Source organism: Python bivittatus, unplaced genomic scaffold (genome assembly GCF_059951505.1).
Source record: "Python bivittatus isolate LINGU-HERP-01145 unplaced genomic scaffold, Pbiv_v1 ctg000070_np1212, whole genome shotgun sequence".
Lineage (NCBI taxonomy): Eukaryota > Metazoa > Chordata > Lepidosauria > Squamata > Pythonidae > Python > Python bivittatus.
In genome coordinates, this window is record NW_028277034.1 from 12,895,534 (window position 1) to 12,921,961 (window position 26,428).

The 26,428-nt window shown below is 36.0% G+C and overlaps 1 protein-coding gene and 1 long non-coding RNA gene across 12 annotated transcripts in view; one reads left to right on the forward strand and one right to left on the reverse strand.

Moving 5' to 3' along the window:
- The window catches only part of GALNTL6 (polypeptide N-acetylgalactosaminyltransferase like 6), a 597,057-nt gene that overhangs the window by 194,848 nt on the left and 375,781 nt on the right, over positions 1–26,428 (reverse strand). The gene's annotated exons all lie outside the window — the stretch shown is intronic.
- On the forward strand, positions 829–24,672 carry LOC112541164 (uncharacterized). 2 transcript variants are annotated; one of them, XR_003085203.2, is made up of 3 exons: positions 829–950; positions 2,062–2,143; positions 24,394–24,672. It is a non-coding gene; the product is annotated as an uncharacterized LOC112541164 (long non-coding RNA). The 2 variants fall into 2 exon arrangements; XR_003085202.2 differs by lacking the exon at positions 24,394–24,672 and adding an exon at positions 6,439–6,545.

A 26,428-nucleotide genomic window follows, 5' to 3' on the forward strand; every position in this document is an offset into this window, starting at 1 on the left:
TCTTTTATAGGTAATAATGGGACTGCATCAATGTTTGTAGCTCTTCCTTCCTTTGAGTAGTCTCAGTGCACAGCATCAATATGCACATTTATCCAGGCACACAAACCACTGCCTTTAAAATAAAATGTAATTTCTTGCCAGCACTTTTGCACTCTAATAACTTTTATGCCTTCCCGTCATTATTAGTGCTAAAGACAGCTTAGGTGCTAAGAGTTTTTCCTTGCTTATCAGAGGAACTGGTTCATAACCCTAAACAACTTTTTAAAAAAATATTATTTTATTTCCTTCAGCTAGCTAAGCTGAGGATTTAAGAAGGAAGTTGTAATTAAAAAAAAAAAACCTTCAGTGTTTTGAACTGGGAACTTTTTACAAATAAGACAAATGGTATAATTTCTCTGCTATTTTTATATTGATAATAAAGATAAGGTCTTAGAAAAACTATTATCTCAGCTTATCCTCTGCGAAGTAGCTAAAGTGAAGTAGCTAAAGTGAAGTAGCTAAAGTGAAGTAGCTAATGAACTACTGGGGTAGCCCGTAAGGAAGTTGAGTGTTGCTGCTGAAACCAACGAGTATTCAGCAAGATCAGACGAAAAGACTACTTTCAAACCACAGCAGAAAAACATACGTGGAAGTCAAATTTGTGATGGGATGAAGGTGTGTTGGAACGTATCTACGAGGAGGAGAGTGATGTGGGAGATCAAGGCTATCAGGAAGGAGGGGGCGCATTCCAGGAGGGGGGAGGAGGCAAGAGGCAGCATAGTCCGCAGGGGGAGAGTGAGAACAGAAAGAGATTCAGGTTAGCCAGTCCCTAGAATCTCATAGCTATATCCACTAGTTGCTGTAGTATAGATTTAGTTTGGCAAGCTTCTGTCTATAAGGTATAAGCAAATAAAGGAACTGTACTGGACTGAACTGTTTCATCGTTGTTTTTGGGCTGGGCCTGACAGAAGGTGAGTAAAGCCTGATTTAAGCCATTTCTTCCCTAAAGAAATAGTTGCTATCTTAGATAAGCTCTAAGACAAATTTGTTTTTAGTCGGGACTCACACTTCCTGCTTTGACCACCATTACTTTCCCCTTTGCTCTGTTTGTCCCATGCAAACATTCCACCAGAAGTACACGCAGCCTCTCAACCCAGAAAAGTTTGCGTCCTTCTGCTTTATTTCATGGCCTCTTTGTGAACTACCCTTGTTCTCGTTTTGGGGGGAAAAAAAAGAGTTACCAAAGATCAGAATAACAGCATGCCACTAATATCCTTAAAAAGCACATCTTCTGGATTCAAAAAACAAAAACGTTGTCTTTGTTGTATACTGATAATGCTGCCATAGGTGTTACGAGGCTGTGGTTGTTTTAGAAAAGACCGAAAATACTCACAGCTTGTGCTCTTAAAATACAATTGTTTTCCCAATTTCATCATGAATGTATCTCTGAACAGAGAATTATTGTATAGAACAAAACACTGCTTGTAATTTCCATAAAGAAGAAGTAAGGAAACCAGAAGAAATACTTAAGAGCAATTTTAGTGGAATCACAGCATGGATGATGAGATAGTATTCAGCTTTATACTTGCTTCTGAATGTAATTTGGAGGACTTTTTAAAAAGTATATCTTCCAGTTATATGTTGTTACAGTGTTGAGAAATTGAAAGCTTCACAATCGCAAATCAATTGGATATTGTGCAGAAAGAAAGAAAACTGCTGAAAATACGATTTTTATGAAGTAGTTATAGGATCAAGAGGTAGATAATACCTTTTTTCCATAAAATCATCCCAAATGACTATTTATTTATTTATTTACTTACTTACTTATTTACTTACAATTTGGGCCATCTTGTGCTCTGCAGAGTTATTTAAGATGAAATTATTTTTTCAAGTTGCCTGACTTAAAAAAAATAAAGATGGATTATGAGTATCACCATTCATCTTCTTTAGGCACCTCAAGATGATGCTTAGTCATTGAGGGAAATGCATTTGCTATTGTAGCACATCACAGGACATTTTTCATAAGCAACTTGTTGATGCAATGCTTCCTTACAGCTCACATGTGACCTTTTTCCTCAATAGAAAGGAACCAGAACCTAATAATGAAGCAAACTGAACCAGAGCTCATTAAACAAAACCCAATGATAACACAATACAGAAAACGGTCAGTATGGTGCCTGAACTATAATTTGGGGTTTGCTCTTTTGACACAGAAGGCAATATTTTTACATATAGTGGCTATACTTAAAAAAAAAAAAAAAAGTCTCTAAAAATTCAACTTTTTTCTGTATTTTTGTCTGTGGGTTTGGGACTATTTATTTATTCAAAATGCTTGTGCAAAGCCTACAGAAAGCTTAATGTGTCCAATTTAGACTTCCTTTTTCTTTAAATAATAATAAAAAAAAGAACCAGGAGATTTACAGAATTATAGATCCTTTCCCCATTCTCAGATATCAGAGATTATATGTGTATTTTTATTTATATATTTATATACATAAAAGCCCTGCTGCAGAGGTTTCCATTACAGCTAAGAATGGTGTTCCAAAGTCAGATCTCCTCTTCTCAGGGCATAATTTGGAGCCATATAATTGCATCCCTAGAAGACATGACTTGATTTTTTAATAAAGGTAAATACTAGAGCCAGGCTGAGAGATTATGCCAGACTAATATTATTGCTTTTTTTTTTTTTTTTACAAAGTGACTACATTAGTTGTCTGAGGGAATGCTGTGGGTGCAGTGTACCTAGATTTCACAAAGGCACTTCATAAAATTGACTATAGTTTCATTCTTCATAAAATGGAACAATGTGGGATGGGTGGTCCCACTACTAGATGGGTTTGCAATGTGTTGAACAATCAAACAATGTGTGGACCTTAATGGATCTATGTCTATATAAAGTAAAGTACGCAGAGGGGTACTCTAGTCTTAGTTCTGGGCCGAGTACTCTTTAACATTTTTAAATGACTTAGAAGAGGAGATAGAAGGGTTGCTCATCAAGGGATGATAGAACACTGGGGTGGACGGCTAACACTTCAGAAGATTGGTTCAAAGTTCCAAAGGGTGCTGATATGCTTAAACTGTGCCCTATCCAAAGAAATGCAGTTCAGTGGTGAGAAATGTAAGCTTCTGCATTGAGGTACAAGAACACACAAATACAAGATAGGCAATAACTGGCTGGCAGCTGCCAAGAGAGCCCATGTAGTCTTGGGCTGCATCAACAGAGTTATATGATCTATGCCTGGTCACAGTGCACCTGGAATACTGGATTGTGTCTAGTTCTGGTTGTCACCATACAAGAAGGATGCTAAGGAAATGGAAAGTGTACAGAGAGACTGACAAAGATGTGAGGGGCTTGAAGGCTAAATCCTTGAAGGATTATTAAAGAACTGGGTATATTTAGTCCAAAGAAGAGAAGACTGAGGATATAGTCTTCCAGACCTGTCACAGAGAAGAGGATGTGGATTTATTCTCCATAGTGCCCATGGGTGGAACAAGAACCAATGGGTGGAAGATCCAAACTGGAAATAAGCAGTAATTTCCCGGCTGTGACAGGTATTAAATAGTGGAACTGGCTCCTTCTTGGAGTTGTGGCTGTTCCATTGCTGGAGGTTTTAAGCAAAGTAGGACAGCTATTTGTCTGGGATGTTATGATCCCTGCTCTGAGCAGGGAACTTGAACTAGAAGACCTGGTTTCTTCCAGCTGTCTGACTCTGTGACTAAATAGACATCATTTGAATTCAACTGATCCTTATCAATGTGTTTTTAAAAAGTTTAATTTGTCTTCCAAAAGTGTCTCTTGGTAAAATATAAGCATAATCTTTTATAAAGGCTAAGCCTGCTTCTATGCCTCAATATACTTATTTTATTTAAAAAGATCTGAAGCAAAGAATTATTTTTTATATAAAAGAAATAAACATAAGCCATCAATCAATAAATAAGTCTGGTTTTGTGTATCTGACAGTTGATTTGTATATCTAAATTAAATGTCATATATTTGTAGTGCTAAGCAAATCATTCTTCTTTTCACTGTTAATAGCGAAGGGACATTTAAAAACTACAGCAACCATTAAATCTAGCAGAAGGTGGCTTTTCGTCCAATCGAGACCCTGACATTACTCGTTAATTTGCATCTGTTCTTTATGAGGAGAATATTTAATCTGCACTCTCATTTTACTTTTTGAAGTTCAGACATGCAATACAACATAAAAGATATGTAGTATTCCATAGACTGGCTGGGTGGCCAGAAAAAAAGTAAATGAACCTGTATTCATTTATAGGAGGGGAAATTTCAGTGTAAAGCAGATATTGATATATTATAAAATTGTGTATAAATTATCTGGATGATAGAATACAGAGTACAGTAACACAGTATTCAGAACTAATGCCTACTAGTAATAACTTCATAGTGAGTAGAGGTTTTCATGTAAGCCTATATTAAAAAGTGTCCAGTAATTTACCCACTGAATCCAGACAATGTTCAGATCAAATATTCTACCACCTATTAAACAATAATGCATTTTCCTGAAATGAATTTCACCATACAGAAAAAGAACAAAGGATTAAACATATTGGCCAGGCAACAAGTCTTTGAACCAAGGACTGTCCTTATAACCAGGAGAACGTTTATTAAAAAAAAAAAAAAAGGAAATAAAGTTTCTGTCAAATTGAGCCAAGATATGTTTCTTTTTTTACCACCTGACTTGACCACAATGGTTTTTATCTTAGCCTTTCCTTAACCAACTTCCTACTTCATAATAATCAGTCTTATTTTACTGCAATGTTCTGTCTCCATTTCCTATAGTTCTTATTTACCCATGTATTATTCTGTTACTATGAGCTTAAACTTTCATTAATTCATAATTATGATATAAATTAGATATTGTGAAATACATCATGATTTTGACAAATCTGACCATGTTCCCCAAAACTTTTATGCTGATGAGCACATTTGGAGTAGTATAGCCACCATGCTGAGAGCAGTACGCTATTCACAAAATACCAGGCAAGGCCAATCCCAAAATATCAGGGTCGTGCAGAAGAATTTGCTCAGCATCTGTCAGATAAAATCACTCAAATTTGTTTGCAGTTGGATGCTGGCCTTGCTACAGGTCCTGTGGAGATACTCGGGGCAGAGTCTTGGAATATTTGAACCTGTTGAGCCTGAGGAAGTAGACAGGGTCTTCATGACTGTGAGCTTGGCTACCTGCTCTTTAGATCCATGCCCCTCCTTGCTAATTAAAGCTGTCCAGGAGTGTTGTATGAGTGGGCTCTAGTGGTGAATTCCTTTTGGATGATGGGGAGATTCTTAAGGAGATTCACCCCCTCCTCAAGAAACCATCACTGGACTATACCCTGAGGGATTTCAGAGGGAGCTATCTAACCTTCCCTTTGGTGATGGAGAAGGTGGTCGCATAACAGCTTCAGAGGACCCTGGATGAAGCAGATTATCTGGATCCCTTTCAGTCAGGATTCAGACCTGATCATGGGGCAGAAACTGGCAGGAGCAGGATGGTGTTTGTTCATCCATCCTAACTCTGCTTGATCTTTCAGTGGCCTTCAATACCATTGACTGTGGTATCCTTCTGGATCAGCTCTAGGGATTAAGAGTGGATGGAATGGTATTGTGCTGGTTCTCCTCCTTTCTCCAGGATCAACACCAGTTGTTGGTGATTGGGGAGAAAAGATCCTGCCCTTGGCCCCTACTGTGTGGAGTTCTGCAGAGTTTTCTGCTCTCTCTTCTCCTTTTCAACATCTACATGAAGGTGCTGGGTGAGCTTATCCATCACCATGGGTTGAGGTATCATCAGTATGCCAATAATATCCAATTATACATCTCTACCCTGGCAAATTAAGAAATGCTGATCATGTCTTATCCCGGTGCCTCCAGGTAGTTGGGGTCTGGATGGGGAACAACAAGCTTCAACTGAACCCTCGCAAGACTGAGTGACTCTGAGTTTTTGGGTCTGCTGATTCTGGGACTATGCCATCTTTGGCACTGGAAAGGGTTGCACTCCTCCAAACAGACCCAGTGCACAACTTGGGGGTCCCCCTGGACTCGTGACTCCTGCTTGAAGAGCAGGTGGCAGTTGTGGCTAGGAGGGCCTTTGCACAGCTTCGTGTTGTGTGCCAGTTGCACCTGTTCCTGGATTGGGAGGCTCTGCTCACAGTCACACATACTCTGGTCACCTTCCAGATGGACTACTATAATGCACTGTGCATGGGGTTGCCCTTGAATAGTATATGGAAGCTTCAGCTGGTGCAGAATGTGGCAGTGCAGGCAGTTATGTGTGCCCCTATAGTGGCACACATTATATCTCTGCTTCGTGAGTTGCACTGGTTATCAGTTTGCTTCTGGGTCCAATTCAAGGTGCTGGTTTTGACCTTTAAAGCCCTTCATGGCATGGTACTGGATTATTTGAGGGACTGCCTCTTCCTGACTATATCTGCCCATCCTAGCAGGTCTGGGAAAAGAGGTATGTTGCAGGTCTCATCTGTGAAGGAGTTACATCTGACGGGATCCAGGAGACGAACCTTTTCTGCTGTGGCACCCGCTCTGTGGAACATTATCCCCCTGAGGTGAGATTGGCCCCATCTCTCCCAACCTTCTGGAAATCCCTTAAAACTTGGTTGTCTCAATGGGCCTGTGGATTGCAAGGGAATGGAAATTTGATGAGATGGCTCCATTGTTTATAATCTGATGCTTTCTCTTAGCCTTTTATAATAATATTACTCAATATTTTATTACAGTCATAGACCAGAATTACAAATGAAAATGCATTAAAAATGAAATAAAACAAAACATATTACATATATTATTCAGCTTGAACCCATGCTACTCAAAATTTCTATCCATGCTTGACTGCCTTTTAAGTTCAACAAAACCCATTAATCAACTATGTCCCAGAGCCAGTTAATGATCTTTCAATATTCTAATAGAAGTAGAAGGTCAAGGACAATGCAAATTGATCCATGTCACCTATGCTGTTAAGTACCTGTGCCAACAGTGCTTCCTATAATCTACACTGAGTTGCAGCCCATCTGGCTACCATAGACTTGGTATTTTTTCAATTAAATAATTGGACATTTGGATTCCCAACAGATTGTCCAATAATTTTTCATATTTGTACAAAATAATATTCAGTATATTGCTTACAACTATGCTAATAACAAATTTCTTTTTCCTTTTTTGTCTCATCTTCCTTCCTTTGTCCAAAGTTACTGCCATGATATTCAGACCTCTTTAGTTCTTCCTAAGATTACCTATATGATATATTGATATATGATGAAATATAAACCTCAGAAATGCCATTTTAATAATTTATTGGTAGAAGGGTGGCCATGCCAAAGAGGAAAGTGTAGCTGGAAACTGGCGATATAGAATATATTTTTCTCCTCCCCCCAAAGTAAATGTGTTTGGGTAACATACTTTTATATCTGTGTGCGTGTATGTATATTACACAAACACATTTACTTTTTGCATGTAAACACACATACAGTTGCACACATCTGTATACAATTAAAATGATTCATGAAAATGTTTCTGATATCACATAAAAACATATAATAAGTTGACTTATTAAACTGAATGCAACTCTTAAAACATCTACATCTTTCATTCAGAATCATGAAGATGGGCTTCTTTAGTAAATAAAGATGTGCTCACACAAGGTCCTAAACATTTCTCTAACTAATTTTCAAAGCATGCACAGCACTAATATATACCTCCAGAAAAAAGAGAGGATCATAACCAAAAAAGAAATAAAATGTAATAAATAAAAATTGGCCTAAATTATTCTAATAAAGTAAGGCACCTCATTTATAAAATTAATTCACCATTCACATATGTCAGCTGTTCTCTGTCATATGCAAATTATTTTTACATACAGAAATATACAAACAAATCTAACCACATTTTCTTCTCTCCTTCCAGCAGAGAAAGGGGGGAAAAGATGCAAGACTGATTATGAGAAAGCAAAGGGAAAGACAAGGGAGAAAAGGGAAAGGGAAAACAAGGATGAAGCAAAACTGAATGAAGATGAATTAAGCAGAAGATGTAACTGAACAGAAAGGGAAAGGGAAAGATTTCTTGCATGAAAATTCTAACTCTTTGTACTGCCTTAATGGAGTTTAAGGCAGTAGAAAGAGTTAGAATTTCCATGCAAGAAATCTTTTCCAAGCAGCATCTTGGAATATCCATGCTAGTGATGTCCACAGCCATTTATACCCACACCCAATTGTGTTTTCTATACTACTATTGTCCTTTGCAAGTGTAAGATGGTCCTCTTCATCACATCCTCCTCCAATTCACTTCAAGGAAATTATTTGGGGGAAAGAAAAAAAAACCCAAACATGTCATCTATCAATGTGAATGTGATAAGGTGAAAGGATAGGTAGAGAAAGAAAAAGTCTGAGATGAGCCGACCTCCCTAGGAACACTGCTGGCCAGCTGGTACAAAGCTAGCCCACCCTCTTGTGGTGCACCAGTGCAACAAAAGAACTAGCAATTGCTGGCACCAGAACATCTACCGTGTGTAAAAAACATTGTAGACTCCCTGGCATTGTATGCCATACGCTAAATAAATAAATGATAAGGTTGTATGCTGATAGGAAAAGGAAAACATGGTTCTTGTACTAAGATATATTCACCCTCACCATTTAAAAATATTGATCAAATCTCTCCAATTCAAGTCAAGTCTGGAAATAAGCATATCAAGCAATTAAAACAATCTTGCTCATATTTTTAATCACCAGTTGCTTGTGCAAATATTTCTTCCACCAGCTTGAAAAATTACACCTAAAATTATTTGTTGTCCTTGCATTTGTTTTGGAGTGAGAGGTATATAAATCTTCACATGGAAGGAGGCTAGGGAATGAAGTCCAATCTTGTTTGTCCAATTCCTAATTCTGGGTTTCTCATGACTGAAGCCTTCTTGTTCAAGCCTGGCCCTGTAACCTACTGTTGATTTATCTTTGAATTCTGGCTTAATACTTTCCCTGCTACTTCTATCTTGCAAACTAACTTATATTTGTAATATATTTGGACTGTTGTTTCATTTTGCCTCTGTGGTTTTTGGCCTGAAGGCCCAGAACAGGTGACTATGTTGGATCTCCATTTGTCCCAGGTTTTCCCCCAATAGCACCAACCTGTCATCCCTCCCATTTTATTGCTTTAAGGTCCCTGCTAAACTAGGGAACTTATCTGACTTTTAAGGGGATTATTAAATCTAGAATTTAGAGACAGTGATACTATTTTAGACTTCCAAAATGAAAAGAGAAAGAAACATGCAAATAGTTTATGGAAAGAGGGAAATTATTTTAGTTAATTTGGATAATTTATGTTGTATGCGGAAGAAAGCTTGCTGCCTCTATTTTAGTCTTTAAGGACAAAGCAAGGCAGATCTAGTAATCAATACACACCATATTTATTATAAATTTATGAAACATATGTATATGACATTTAAAAAACATCGATGTATTGTGGATATGACAGGAATAGCAATTCATCAACAAAAAAATTACATGGTCGACATCTTTGTTTATAATTGCCACAAAATATCTTCGTCTTGAGATATTAAAAATTGTGCAAACTACTGTATCAACCTTGACAAGATCCTAGAAAGTATATTCCATGCTGTGAGAAACACTGCAGGTTAAAAACTCATTCAGATGCTTTGCTTAAGAGAAGTTAGCTTGCAGTTAGGTCTTGATTCAAAGATTGTAAGATAGCTGAATAAACTACTGCCTCTCTTACTGGTTCCACCAAATGCTTAAAGGAGAAGCTGAAGAATTCTGGCTGCACAGAACAGCTGACTCGTCTGTACTGGGTCAATATTCATTTCTACCTCTTTAGTGTTTGGTTGACTTCTATCAGTTTAAAACCCAAGTTCTTATCATATGTGCCTCCATGCTTCAGCAATTGACTGAAACAGCAGTTGCCATCATTTTTTTTATCTGCGCTCAGTCATTACTGACTCTGCAGTGAGTGCTTGGACGAGTCCTTGCAGTTTTCAAGGCAAGTGTTTCGGAAGTGGTTTGCCAGAGCCTCCTTCCTAGAGCAGAGCCCAGCTGGCGAGCGCAGGAGGCGGGGTTTCCGTTACTTCGCGCCCTTTTTGGGCGAGCGCGGTTTTCGTGTTTTACCGGCAACTGCTCCCGACTCCTTTCCAAGGCGCCGCCAGCATTTTTCCTCCCACCGGAGTGAGAGTCCCCATTTATCTACTCACGTGAGTTTTCGACCTGTTGGGTTGACAGGAACTGGGGAGGAAACAGGAGCTCACTCTGTTTAACGCGAAGGCTGGACTCGAACCGCTGAAGCGTCAGCCATTTCTGGCCGGCAACTTTCAGCGTCATTAAGCCGCTGCGCCACCGTGTCCCCCTGTCATCATTTAGAAAACTACAATAGTGTTTCACGATAAGTTGAAAATGCTCAAACTGTCTGGACTGCACTTCCAGTACTAAGTAAAACTTGCTCTAGATGAAAATGTTATTTATATAAATTAGATAATTATATTTATAAATGTCCTTTAGTCCCAGAATGTATTACAGAAAAAATATATAAAATTATTATTTGAAAGGGCAAAACACAGTTACACTCATTGGTTATTCCAAAAGCAACACTTCAGAGATTAGAATGCTACAACAGTTCTAACAAACTTCATTGACCCAAGTGCAAAAGTAACAAGCATATTAATTATAGAACAGTCTTAGAGCGCACATGAGAGTACACTGATATCAAACAATTTCTAGAAGCAAATGAAAAATAATCACATTACAATAGAAACAGCAGAATACTGAAGTGCCCAGAACAGAAACTATTTCATGCCCTATTAAGGTCTCATGGTAGCACATTAATTAGGACCTTAAATTAATCCCATGGGAAAGCATACTAATGAGATATATGAGACATTAGTCATGTGCAGCAAAGTTTATAGAGTTAATGTTCAGATTTATATTATTAAGCAACAAAGTTTTGCTTGCCAGTAATTTTGGAAATTCACCTGTGGCCAAAAGAAAAATTGTTGCCCTAAAATATTTAAGTTAATTACATTTCAGTAGCAATTAATAAAGAGAAAGTATAGTGAAGAGAGAAGGACCCTAAACTTTCACTCTACCTTATGCTTTGGGGTATCTTAAAACCAGCTAAATTTCTGCACCTACTTTTTCTTAATGAGCGACAAATCACTAATGAAAGAACAAAGCTAAATTAGACACAGACTTAAACTATGACATTCTCTAATTAACAATAATCTTTTATTGTTTGCTTTCTTTTTAAGCCAGAAAAGGGTATAAGAAGGCTAATTTGAAAACTTTTAAAAAATTGAATCTTCCATGTCTTTAATAAAACCTGGTTTGAAGGGCAGCATACAAACCATAAATGTTAAATAGATAAATAAATAAACATTACATCTCTGCTCTCTCTTTCTCATAAACCACACACCAATTATTTGCACTTCATTATTATCTTAGTAAAGTAATTTAACTTTAATCAGATTCTGTTGAAATCCAATATTTAAATGACACTTTAAATAATAAGTAAACATTAGAATGATTTTCCAAAGGATTACTGTTATATATGTGAGGAATATTTGAAAATAGTAGCTGTTATACCATTCACTTCTGCTAAGATGGCTATAGGGTGAATACTATATGCAAAGGCTTGGTAGTACATATTTTATATATGGAAAAGCAGGTGAGAAGTCCACAGGTAAGCTATATTTCATGCCTGTCTTTTTAAAACTCAGGGACAGGTTCCCTTTTGGCCAGTGTTGCCAAACTTGGCCACTTTAAGATGAGTGGACTTCAACTCCCAGAATTCCCCAGCCAGCAGTTGGGAGTTGAAGTCCACTCATCTTAAAGTGGCCAAGTTTGGACAACATTGCTTTTGGCCATCCCTTCCTTAGCTCCTTGCTTATGCCCTTTGGGTTTTTACAGAGTGGCCTTAGTTCTTGCAAATGGGACATATTTTTGTCTCCTGTCATCAAGTACCTGCCTTTTGCCTTCAATAAAGGTTTTCCCACTTGTCAATTTTTTAAAGAAAATAGAGGGCATCTTGCCAAGTAGTCTTCTGCTAGTTCCAACACTCAGCTGCACGAGTCAGGATGGTGTTTTATGATCCACTGATAATGGGATCTCAGAGAGCAATGATGAATTGCTGCAGCATGTTAAGTTCTAACATCTCTTGAAGGCTCCTGTTTTCCAGCTTTAGCTACTTCCTTGTTAGTTCCAAGAGCCAAGGTAAGGTACTATCTCTGTACTATCAAAACTACTGTTTTTAGACAGTCCCACCATTCTAGTTTTCTCCAACATCAGTTCTTTTTTCTAGATTGATGTAGGACTAATATAGCCTATAGAAGAACTGTTAGTGGATCTAAACAGTGGACATTACAGGGTTTGGACATACCTAACCAGCAACATAGTCCTTTTTACAACCTTATTGCCTTTAGCAGTCTTTTATAAGATTTAGACTTCAGTTTTATGTTTGGTTATCTTCCTAGGTAGACAGAACCGTAGCTCAGATGGTCAATCAGTTGTATTGCAGGTTTTATCTTAACCACTTCCAGCTAAGTCTGCAAGGTGCCAGATATCTAGGCCTTTGAGATATCTTATGGTGAAGCATCACTAAATGTGCAAGGGCATGAAACAAATTATTTCCCTGCATTTATTTATTATTTAGCCAATGAGGGCTAGTGGTTAGGGTGTTAAACTAAGGCAAAACATATTCCAGTTCAAGTTTTCACATGAACCAGGAAGCTCAGAGTAATTCTGGAAGATTTATTTGGACAAGTTATTGAATGATTTGGACAACAGATTTTTTCTCAGGTTTATTATAAAGAAAATGAATTGTGGTGAGAATGAGGTATGCTGCTTTGAGCTCCTAGACAAAGGGTGGGATATATAACTGGAGGGTTAAAAAATGGAATGTAAACTTAATAATGGAAGACTAAGAAGCTGTTGTCATTCCTCTTAAAGAAAATGCATCTTACAAGGAAAACAGATCTAAGATATAACATGCTATTATTTGCCAATTCTTGCCAATCCTTAATTTAATATCATGACTTTAGGTAATATGAAAGAAAGCAATCAAAGAAAAGTTCCAAAAAACAGCTAGAAGAACCAGTGTTAAGTGAACTGATACACAATTCGAAAATTATTTTGAATTAACAGTTATTAACATTAGTTGTCTTATTCTGAAGTAAAATCACTTCGGCTGGAGGTTCTCTTGTAGTGATTAATTTAGCACAAAGCACATATACACACATACATATAGACATAAAGAACTATATATTTGTCTTAGCACTGCATCATAACACTTAAGATGCTATTATTGCATATAGAAATACTTCAATAAAAGTTAATATTGTAGCATAAACTGACAGAAAGCCTGAGCTGGTGGACTCTCTGCCTAGTCCTTTTGCTTTCTTTACAATGCATGATTCCTAAGACTAATTTTCAGTATTTCAAGAATGAAATGCTGGATGAATTTTTCATCAAAGAATCAAATTGATTTTCAATTTCATAATCAAAATGAAGATATATACACTTTCAGACATACCAAATACAATATTAATACTAAGCATATTTATTTACCAGTAGCTAATTTTTAGAAATTATGTCTAAACTGAACAAAACAACTGTCTGCAAGGTATGATAAGGGTGGACATTTGCAGCCTTCTTCTTGGGAGACCCATAATCCCTAGCTATCAGGAAACCTTTCACTTTAAACATAGGAAGTGTGCAGATTTTCTAGATTCTAGAAACCTGTAGTTACTAATCTGTCCATTTCGTAAGAAAGGCCTGTTTCTAAATTCCAGCGGTGTCAGATCTTGTGACATTGACTGAGAAAATAGGGCATTAACATGAGTTAAATAAAGATGGTAACACTCTGCATTGGTGTGTAATTATGGGGAAGGAATGGGAAATTTGATGTTTTACCCAAAGTAGAAATAACTTGGCTTGCTGAATATGCTTCTCTTCTTTTTAAGGCAAGGAAAGGAAGAATTATAAAACTGTCTATAATTAAACTGCTGCACAATCTCTATATAAAGCTTCAGTTAATTTTGATCCAAACAGTTTCTTTTAATTCCAGGAGTAATTTGTCTTTCCTGAATAATTTTTATTGAAGTATTCTTAAAATTCAGACTGAAAACAATTTCTAATGTTGAGAAGAAACTGCTTATCCAAGAGACAGATCTGATCCAATATTTGATTTCCCATTATTTAACATTCATCCATAGTACCAAGCTATATTAAAATTCCAAGGAAATTCTGAACGACAGTTCAGTACCACTTGTAGCATATGCAGTGACAATTAAATATAATAACTTTAATTAAATCCTGAGATTTAAGTTCTTGTTATTAAGAGCAAAGTTCATATCTTATGCCGAACGTAGAAGTAGCAGCACTGTATGCTCTGTCCTCGCTGACTCTTGCTCATGATGGACAAAGAAGAATTTGACTTAAGGAAATTTCTTTCTCATCCTCATTTCTCATCCTATTTTACTCTGACCTTGTTCCTATCAGAATACTTCCTTGTAATATAGAAAGCTGCTCACACATGTATCTTTGTGCGATGTTTTAAAATGATTACACAGAAAATATGCTAGACAAAAGACTACAATAGATTTATAGAACACTAGAATCAAGTCATTTGAGGTTAAAATTTTACATAACATCCTGGTGTAATGAAAATTAGCGAATAGACTATGGGAAATTAGCAAATAGGGTATACAAATCATGTGTATATGATCTGATGCCACAGTTTTCAGTTTACTGAACCCTATATATTTCCATCCTATGTTCTGTTTAGTAAGCTAAGTAGTAAATTTTTAAAAGCCTCTTCTGCTAGCCTCATGCCTTAGTAGCATCACTTTCAAATGGATCTTGAATTTTTCATGATTTACATCCGATACAAGGTATAACACTGCATGAGTAAGAAGCAGCCTTAACCTCACTGAATTGCCAAAATTCATTCATTTTTCATGCCTTTCTCCTATCTGGGAAGGGGCATGAATTCAAACATGCATTAATGTCTTCACTCTATTTAGATGGCTAAAAAAAAAAAAAAGACAAAACCTATGGGTTTACGCATCTCTTTGTCTGTTTGTTTGGCTTGGTTTGGTTCCTGTACAAATTTGTGATATGAACTTTCTCTTACTCGCACTGCATGCAAGTGAAGTAAAAAAAACAGCAACCCTGAGATTACGTTTTCTGCATTGTCTTATCTACTACTTATTTTTCTAAACTGGTGAATCCAATCTGAAGATGAGACCTACAAATCTGTTTTGTAACTTACTGAAACTGTTAGTTATTACTTTTCAAATAATAAAAGTAGTAATGGAATCATCATCCTATTCTTTAACAATGTGCAGATTTTTAATCTAATGGACCCTTGAATCATCACTGAAACTTAAACCCCCTTTTTGCATTTCTCAGACTCTCCTCACCTCTGAACATCTCTGAAATCCAGCAAAAATCACTAAGCATTAGCAGAAATAAGATATCCAGTCTTCATATAGTCTCAGAGAACTTTGAGTTGTCAAACCTTCAAATGTTAAAAAAAAAAATTGAAAAAGCTATCCTATATACTGTATTTGAATGATATCGTGTCATTTCCTTATGCTGTGAGATGCCCAGACACCAAAAGCAATAATTAAAACAATGATGTCCAGGACACAAAACTGACTGCCTTTGTAACAGACCAACAAGGTGGAATACTGATAAATATTTTTGATTGCTAGCTTGTGTACCAATAGACTTTCCTCCTTAAACATACTGTATTCTGGACATCTGCCAGTGCTACATTGTAATATGGAAAGCTTCTACCAATGAGTTTGTCTCTACATACCTTAAAAAGCTGATTTATACAAAGCAATGATGCTAGCCAACCTTATAAAGAAACAAAATATCTGTCTGGATATTATTGCTTTTTATTACTTCCTCACAGCAAACAGAAATTCTCCTGATCTGATTTATTAGAACATATTATCATCTTCTTTCCTCCCATTCTTTTATCAGAATATAATTTTGATACTATGAGGGAATTTAATTCATATTTTGAAACCAAGTAACAACTTAAATGTGTGAAAGTAGCAGATTATAATATTTCACTAAACTTTCTTCCCTCAAATCAACATATTTTTCACATAACATTAATCAGTTTAGGACAAATGTTGGCATTTATCATGTTCAGTTTAGATTAAAGTGGATTTATTTACTTTCTTTATCAAGTTTTCAGTACAATATTTGAGTCAACAATAAGTTCAGTATATGTTGAGAGTAAGAATTCTACCTGAATGGATCTTGTATATATAAACCATGGTATGAAAGCTGGAAAATCTGGGAGCTGAAAATCAAGATCTTTAGAAGGCCAAGGATAAAGAAGGTGGATTAGCCTAACATTTGTACTAAATTTGAAAATGTTGTTTGTTGTTTGTTTGCAACTGACATCAATTAAAAAGCAAGGCATTCCTGACCTTTTTGAATTTTGGATACATTAATCTTGAGATTGCTGAGTCACAAAACAATAAGAACTTTACTTTGTGATGGCTATTTTAATGGTATGCTGTCAACAGAAAAGTTATGAGTGTGATGAATGTGCATTCATGCACAATAAGGAAAAGGCCACATTAGCATGGAAATTCAATATTTAATTGAACTTATTTTTTTATTGATGCTTGATAAATTGGCTATTGGAAAGAACATTTTTTTTCCACAGAAGAAATCTGACATATCACCCAGTCATATAAACATTTTCACCATGATTATAACCTTAATAAATGTCTCAGGGAATGTATGGAAGAGGAAGCCAGGTTTCTACTCTTTCTTAGAAAGGAAAGGGAAATAAAGTGTTAAGAGTAAGGAAAAAGTGATAGATTATAAAGAAGAAATAAACAAATTGATTTTGTCTTCAGAGGTTTTATTAAAATGAAAAAAAAATCAAGGAAACTGTGAAAACCAATTCTTTTGCCTCTTGAAGTTTATAAATAGTATCAATTATATAAATTAGAAGTTGCATCAGTCAAATAACTATAACCCACACAATGCTATTTAGCTTATACTGCAGGTTCGCCCATGAGCCTGCATGACGGTGGGGAATAATCTCAATCATTACAAGTGTTTCTGCCTTCAGGTGACCAGATAATACCTCGGGAAAAGCGTTTTCCATTGGTACTGCTTCACTTGTGGATCTCTTCTCCTCCCTATGTCTCTTATAAAGTAGTTTTTCATCTAGCTAATAGAGACAGAGGAAGAATTTAAATTATTTAAGGATTCATTTTAATATTTATGGTGCAATGAATTCTTAATTTGAAATGCACATTTGCCTGGGAATAAATATGATTAAACACAATATGTATTATTACATAATAAATACATAAAACGAATCTATTATTCACAAGTTCAAAGTAAGTCTGGGCAAAGGTTGAAGACATTACCACTTGAGAAGTAGAACTCCAACACTAATAGTTTTCCTGCTGGAAATGACCTATCTAGTTATAAGAATTCACCTCTTGCCCTCCAAAATTGCCATATATCAACATTTGGACCACCATGTAACCTATGCTACAGAAGATCTAAAATATGCCTAGTCCAGTTGAGTTTAAAGTGAAGACAGAAGGAACCTTTAAGCAACACATCAAGGGTTAGCACCAGGAAGACACACTACAGTGGCCACCTGGTCACTATGAGGAGATGTGCTATGTATTGAAATATTTTTAATGCTGCATTTCTCCCTAAGTTAGTATATGCAAATGGGATTCATACAGTATCTGTATCATCTATAGTGAAATTAGGATGGTAATTTATTTCCTTTATTGGAGATGTCATAGTGGTTTCAAAGGCGTTGTGAAACAGAGTGTCAATCCTCTGATTAGATTTTCCTTTTGACATTGTCAAAATATTCTTTTTTGCTTGGACATTTTAAATTAATGTTTAATTCACTGGTTTGTTTAGCTTGTTTGTCATTTTATTGTTATAATTGTTATCATGTTGCAAAGTTATCACTTCTAAAGATGCCTAGTGGAAGAGCAGTTTTTAAAAAATATACTCTCTCCTTCTACTGCCTTGGGTCATATTCCACTTAAATATTTTTTTATTTATTCATTTATTAAATTTATTTATTTATTAAATTTAAATATTGGATGTGGTCAAAGTGTCTTTAAAAGTAAGATTGTCTGCATGTGTTAATGGGAAGATAATAATACAAGAACTGGTAAGTACATTAAATTTCTGAAATAAATCTCACATGAGCCAGCAATTTGCCTGCCTGTTTGTATAAACGGCCTCTCTCCAGACAGGAGAGGAAAGGTAACCTGCTTAGATCCTAAGGAGCAGCTCTTAGAAAAGGAGGTAAAAGAAGTAGACATAAATGATATGGAACTTTGTCTCTTTCCACATATTTTCTCATCTTGTGACTTCAATTATTTAGCAATATTATATGGGTCCAGATGGGTATGTATTTTTTAAAAGAGAAAAGGGGACAAAATATACTTTTATAAGCTGGTGCTAATAGCTGTTTTAAAAATATATTAGCTGGAAGGAGAAACTTGAAAAATATAGTTTTTAATATCTAGCATCCTTTCTCCTGTATATACCTTTACTTTGTTCTGTTCTGGATGCAACAGATGAGTCTCAGTATTCTTTATCCCTTAACTTTATTATTAATTACCTGCCAGAAGAGCAGTAGAGATGTGTTTAATTAGGAGAGACAAGAGTTGACTATTGCAGCAGCAAAAATACAATTAATCTTTAAAGCCTTAGAGGATTGATATGTAGGATAGACTAATGGGGAAAAATAAAGCTTAATGATGCACAGTAAAGCGCTTGGGAATATTAGTGTTATCAGAGAATAACAAATAGATTGTAATATTAAAGAACAAGGGACTAATTAGAATACTTTTGCATTTAGAATGCAAAGATGAAAACTGAATTCTAAACTACTTCATCTTGCATAAATAAAGGATTAGTGGTTATTAACATTTCCCATTTTACTTGTGATACTTTTGTAACTTTCTCACAAGATGTCTTGCGTGAAAAATTTTGCCAAATTTGCACCTTACTTCAGTTTTTATAATGTTTGACATTTGACAAAGAAAATCCATATTAGACTAAACAATCTATCACAGCTTGATAGAGATAGATCTTTAATTATAAACAAACAATAAATTCAGTGCTTTAAAGAGTGTATATATGCTTTTTAAATTTTTTGAAGGCACTGTATTTGCTGCTGAAATATGAAAGATGAACATATATATTTATGTTCAGATATTGATATAAATAAGACACACACATATTATACATATTAACTGGATGTAATTTGAATTATATATATATATATATTTAAGTTTGTCCAGATGGTTTTGTTGAGTATGAATTATTTTCAAACATATAAAGATAAGTTGGTTAATTTTATGAAATGACCTAAGTATTCATCCTTCATAATACACAAAATGAAAATATCAGCACTGAGAAAGTATTGGTAAATGGTAGCAGTTAGATTTTTAATTCTCTTGACATTATTTTAAACTGCTTGGACACATTTTATAACCCATTCTGAGCACTGACTCACTGTGTATGGAATGACAACTAGGTAGCAGGCTAATTATTATTCCTGTAAAAGATATTTTTAAATGTTTGAAGTCCTTCACATATATCAACTCTGTAAAGCTAATAATAATTTCATAATTTTAAGCATTTGTTTCTTTTTTATAGTGCTTGGCTAATTGTCCCATTTTATGTTAATCACAAAGTAGAAACAAAAACAAGCTATTAATTTTTTTAAAAGGAAAGGTAAAGTCAAATAATGTTAAGGATGAATTTTTATTTTGAGTGGATGCTTAAATCAATGCAACTCTTCTAATAGTCAATGCAAGTAATATTCCATTTTGTCTGTGGTCCAAGGCCTCCACCACACATCTGTTCCAGATTACAACCAAGGCCTCAGCTGAACTTCCCACCAGATGCTCAGGAAAACCAAAAGCTCCCTCTGGAACCCAGTAGGGTCCATAAGTTGCCTGGGGTAGGCTCATCCAATAAACCCAATCTCTCCATGAGGTGGGTGACACTAGCAAGCTGAAAAATAATCAGAAAGTGATCTGTCCATGGCATTTGACTGATAGCAATGCCCCCCCCGCAATATCAGACCACATTGCAACTGCCCTAAAACAAAAATCAGATCTAGCATGCAACCACTAGCATGCATTGGGCCTTCAATGACTTAGAGCAGGTCTATGATTGCCATGGAGGATGCAAATTCCTGAGCTGCTCCAGATTCAATGTCATTTGGCAGCCAATTAAAGTCTCCAAAGGTTAACAGCCTCAGAGCCTCTAAAGCCAGCCCAGCAATGGAAGTCAGTAATTTAGGCAGGGATGGTGCTGTTGTCAGAGTGTGGTGGCAAAACAGCAGTAATCCCAACTGTTCCCTAAAGTCCCTCATCAACCAGGGTGTCTCATATTCAGTCATCTGTGGAGCAGCAATTCTGAGATGCTTCTATGATTTGCAGATAAGAACAGCCATCACTCCCTCTCCTGGGGTTTTGGCTGATGCTAAGTGGGCACAATTCTAAGAGGAGAACACCCCCCTCTGAGCCCAATGAGGTTTCAGTTATGTATCCCAGTTTGGTTCACTCAGATGTTACTTCCAAGCATATATCAAATTACAAATTACATAATTCACAGCAATTTACATCATATAACAAGTTTTATGTTATCTGTGTCATTTGAATCATGGCATCATTACTCAAATTATGTAAAATTAACATAAATGTAACAGCTTCATCTGGGCTATTTTGGATGCAAATGTGTTTGCTGAGCTCCACTAAATCTCAAATAGAACTGTTAATATATTAATAGTGATTAATTTCACATTTTATTTTTTCCAGCTTTTAAATGATAGATTGTTAGAATTTTAATATCTTCACCTTGTGATTTCATTCATGCAATGCCTGATTTGGAGTTACTAGTGATGCTATAGTTTCTTTACTTCAAATCAAATCATTATTGGAACCTGGAAAAGAAACTTTTGCATTCATAAAGTATATTTGTTCAAAGGGTAAAGGGCACAATACCTTAATTCCATGTAAATCATGGCTATTCTACTCATGATTTAATATGCATCCAATCCATTCTTTATAGATCACATTTATAGTACAGGCATACTAAGGAGTATATCGAACTCAATTCAGTGTATAAGTATGCTTTGAAACACTTCTGACCATTATATTATATTACAATATTGACACACAAATAGGTAAAAGCAAAGAGAAAATAGAAGGCATTGAAAAAAGAGAATAGGATACAATTCCACAATGAAAACTTTTAAATAAATCTGATACAGAGTTAGAGGAGTTTTTAAAAAAAGTTTTAGAGGAGTTTTAAAATGTATTTTTAAAATTCAGTGTATCAGTTTTAGAACCAATTAGTAAAGACACAAGTCATTGAACAGTCATGGAATGCAAATAATTTAGGAGAAACATGTGAGCCACATATATTGCAGAAAGAGCAAGCTTATGATCCATGACAATATTAAAATCTTTCTTCTGTAACTAACAGGTGATTAGCTACAATTAATTAAAGAAAGAATCAGAGCTCTCTTTATTTATGAAGATGGCAAAATAACAAAAGACACACACACACAAAAATGGCTTTGTAATACACGCTGGAATTCAGAACTCCTCAAATTCACTGCATATGGTCCCCAAACCTGAGTTTAAATAAATTCACAAAAGCTACTATTCTAATGGTCACTGACATCATTTTATTTTTCTGATAACTGAAATTCAAACTATATTACTAATAAGTTTTGACAGTCATTGGCATTTGATTTTGCCTAAATAGCTGAGATTCTTTTGTATATCTGATTCTTCTAATTCTAAACCTGCACACTCAATATATTCTTTATATAAGGCTGATCATCTATCTGTATGCTTGGAAAATACTCAGTTGCACGTAATAGATTTATTTGTAGCAGTTAAGAGTATATGGATGAAAGCAAAGGAAAAAAGTCAAGTTTTTTCTTACATCATTCATAATTCTTCACTGAACAACAACTAATTTCAGATCATGTTGTTGTTGTTTTTCAATACCATTACTGAAAATCTGTGGAATAAATTGATTCCAGGCTCTTAAAGATGCATGTCAAAAACTATTTCAGTTTCCTTCTGCATGAGTCACCTCTGCCAAACCAGGCAATGTTTTGCAGTATGAAAGATAAATTAATCAGTTTACAATAAAGCATTTTCCTAGTCTAAAATGGAAAGGCCTTTCTAGAACATCTTTCCATAAGAATATCGAGCTCTTCCATTCTTCAATAGGGCTGATAACTTTTCTGTTACTACTGCCACCTACTTTAAATAAGATCTGAAAATTTGGCAAATACTGCCTTATTGTTGTTATTCAGCATGCTGCTTTTCAAGTCACATTTCCATAAGCATTAGCAAAAGGAGAGAAACGACTGTACAAAAACAAAAATATTCCTTAATTTCTATGTGAGTGGGAAAATTTCAGGAACAAAACTGGGTTTTTTAACCTTTTCTTTATGACTGTGAAAACTGAAAAATATTTTGGCAGAAACTTCCCTTCAGATATGCCTCAGGAAGGAGCTATATTTTTCTATTTCCTTTCTCTACAAATACTGTCCTGTGTTCATTTATTTTATTTATAGATAATATGAATAGCTGTCTGAAAGAAGTGGTCCAGAATTATTGCAGGGGTCTCTTGTATATTTTTTCTCTCAGGCTTAATTTGTCCTGAAGCTTTTGGGGCGTTATGGTGCAGGGCAGGGGGGTTGTGTTGGGACAATAAATGCAATTGCAGCAATAACTTTTCTAGTGGGGACAGGCAAAGTGATAGTGAGACTCTTTATACTTCTCTTCAGAGGTCTCATTTTTAATGAAAATATTTATTACTAATATAAAGTTTAAGACAACATCTTGTTGCTTTTTCTGTTAGAAGAAGCTGATTTTGCCAGTAGAATGCGCCTCTTTAGTTAGTCTATAAATTAACAACTTACCGGGATTGATGAAGGATCCTGAAGTACATACGCCTAAGGTGCTAAACACACATTATAATACTCTGCTATACGCTTATGATATGATTTTACTATCATACTCGCAAGTTGGGTTGAGTAGATTGTTAAGAAGACTCGGCTCCTACTCTCATAATATTTCTCTGATTATTAATAAATCAAAGTCAAAAATTATGGTCTTTGGAAAACAGCATCATAGCCATAGATGGCTATTAGATGGTGAGCTGATAGAGCAAGTTAACACCTTTCCTTATCTAGGGGCAGCCTTCTCTGAGACTGGTTCTTGGCTTCCTCATCCTCAAAGGAGCTCATTTAGAACAAAGGCACGTGAATTTACTGCTCAAATTAATAAATCACAGCTATCCAGCTATCCCAACTGGGGCTCCTTAGCCCCAATTATGAAAGTATACAAGGCTAAGATTACTCCTGGGCTATTATATGGAGCTGAAGTTTGGGGCTTAAAACATGTACTTCTATTAGAACAAACACAATCAGACCATCTGAGAAGTATTTGGGCATGGAGGGGAAAAAAACAAACAAACTTCAGCTGCTGCAGTTAAAGCCATATTGGAATATATACAATTTGTTCTTTGTCTAAAATCAGGGCATACAATTATTGGTGCAAAATTAATGCCATGGAAACTGGCAGACTTCCAAAATTGTGTCTGATAGAACAGACAAAATCTCAATTACAGACTTCTTGAATTGTACAATTGACAAATTATATCAGAAGTTGTGGTCTCCCTGTCTCTTGTCCAACTGCTTTTGGAAAACAAGCTAAAGAGATTGCTGCACAAAGAATCTCAGATATTGAAGCACAGAGAGACATAGTCACCATTAGTAAGGTTGGTACATTGAAATGGATAAGCTGTTACAAATGTATCTTCCAAATTGCCAAGTATTTAAACATAGAAATGCTAAACATCTTTGAGCGGTATTTACTCAAGCAAGATTTGAGCAGTTGGACACAATGGTTAGATATGGAAGATTTAACCAAGTCCCTTATAATGAGTGTATTTTTATTTGCAGAGCTCCAGAGATAGAAAACATAATACATATATTATTTGAATGTCAAATGTATAAGACATAAATCAGTATCTTGGACTGCACATTAGACAAGCAACCTATTGGGACTCTCATGTTAAACCAACATGTTTCATGTGTGGTCGGAATTCAAAAAGCACATATAATATGGCCCTTTAGTTGAACAAAACAGTACAGCTGAGATCTGCATATGTGGATCTGATCAGGGCAAACGGTAGGGGTGATACAGAAATATGATTTGTATTTAACTTGTTTCTTTTATTCTATTTTTAACATATGGTCTCATTAATGTTCTGTGTTTTATATTCTATATTCTGATATGGCCTAATGGCTAATCAATAATAATAAAGAAGAAGTCAAAAGAAGGAGGATTTCTGTCCTGCAACTTCTCACAGAACTTCAAGATCTACTCTGAAGGATTCTCCCAGCCTCCTGAGTTTATTTTGTTGGGGGAAAGGAAAAGCAGAGAAGGAACATCCATTAAATGAAAGGACTCATTTATCCAATTCTACCCTTTCTGTTTACAATTTCTGCTGATTTAGTGATATATCTTGTGAAAATTTAAAAAATAAAAGAGAAAAAAAAAGAATCATGAAATCAAACATTCCTATACTCTGTGAAATAAAATCTGATTATTCAGAGGGAATTAATAAGCAATTTTTGCCTGATTCTTCAGCCCCAAGGAAGAAAGTAATACAACCAATACAATTGGATGTATTGTGTGTGTGTGTGTGCCTTTGAGTCAGTGTTGACCCCTGGCAACTGCCTGGACTAGTCCCTGCAGTTTTCTTGACAAGATTTCACAAGTGGTTTGCCATTGCCTTCTTCCTAGGACTGAGAGAGTGACTGGCCCAAGGTTACCTACTCATGCCTAAGGTGGGACTGGAACTCATGGTTCCCTAGGTTTCTAGCCTGATGCCTTAGCCACTACACCAAACTGGCTCTTTGGAAAGTATTTAGGTACAGAGAACTTCATTAATTTGTGAAAAGGACTCTGCTGAATTGTCACAGTGTAACTGGGTTCTTTTAGAACTGGAGGTGTATTTTGGATGGCAGTTGACACAGAAAAATCAAGACAGTGGAGGTTTTAATGCTTTTTTCTTTTAACTACTGTATATTGTCACGGATAAGCCCAACTCTGTATGGTTTGTATATTTTAATTTTCACAATTGGCTTATCCATGGGTGATACACTTTTCATTTTATTTTGGTTAAAAATGTGAGGGTTGGCTTATCTGTGGATAGATATATCCACAAATAGACATGGGTACTTTCAAAAAGTATTGGTGTATGTATTCATGGATAAGCCCATCAGCAAATAAGTCAAACCCAACTTTTGGGGTGTATTTTGGCACTAAAATTCTTAGCTTATCTGTGAGTATATACACGGTATATGCAGTGAAACTATTTACAAAAGTATTTACAATAGATGTTTACATCAAGATCCCAGCTTTTACCCAGTGTTGGGTTTCTTCCTAAGTCTCTCCCAGAGACTATTCCCCTCTATCTCTCCAACTAACTGCTTCACTTCCCCCCTATTTCTGGGTTTATCAAGAGACAGTAAAAAGAAAGGAATGTGATGGATATACAGTATGACTGAGTGTGCTCAGCATGGCTTGTCTCTTTTTCTTGGATCCGCTCAGCCAATCACCATCTACATTTCCCCCATTGGGGGGAGAACTTCCCTTGGGGTCTTCTGCCCAGTCCTTCCCCAGAGACGAGAGCTTTAGTAAAGACAGCCATCTCCCTCCTTCCCATCTTGGGCCTTGGGTGAAGATGTCATCTCTCTGGGACTTTACTTCTCTTTCTGCAGGGAAGCCCCCCTGTGGAGTTTTCTTCTCCTCTCCGATTGGGAACCGACAACTTCTCCTCACACTCCAGTAACTGTACTCTCCAAGTTTTCTTTCCAGCCACTCTGTCTTACATAGTCTTTTTCTATCCTTGTATTCTCTCTTCTCCTTCTCTCTCTTTCCAAATTTGAGTCAGACCAGCAGCATGCTCTCCAACAACTGAGGAGGTGGGTGCCCCCCCCAACCTAGGGCTCTAGTCCTCAACACCTATATATAAAGCTGTACCAATGGGAATGCTGTCTACCTCTTCACAGAACAGCCGTAGCTAGCAGCCAAGTCAGCTCATCAGCCATTGTGACAGCACAGCTGCCCTTCAAGGCTAGAACTGAACTTCATCTCTCCTTTACTCTCTCCATTTGCTGACTCATGCCAGCATAACTACAGCCATATCAGGCCACTAAAAACCATTTGACAAATGAATATGGCTTACACGTAAGTAAACACACAGGTAAGTTAATCACAGATCATAACTTTACTGGATAATATAGTGCTGTGTTAAATATTGCCTTGAAATTATTTTAATTTCATTTCTAGTTAAC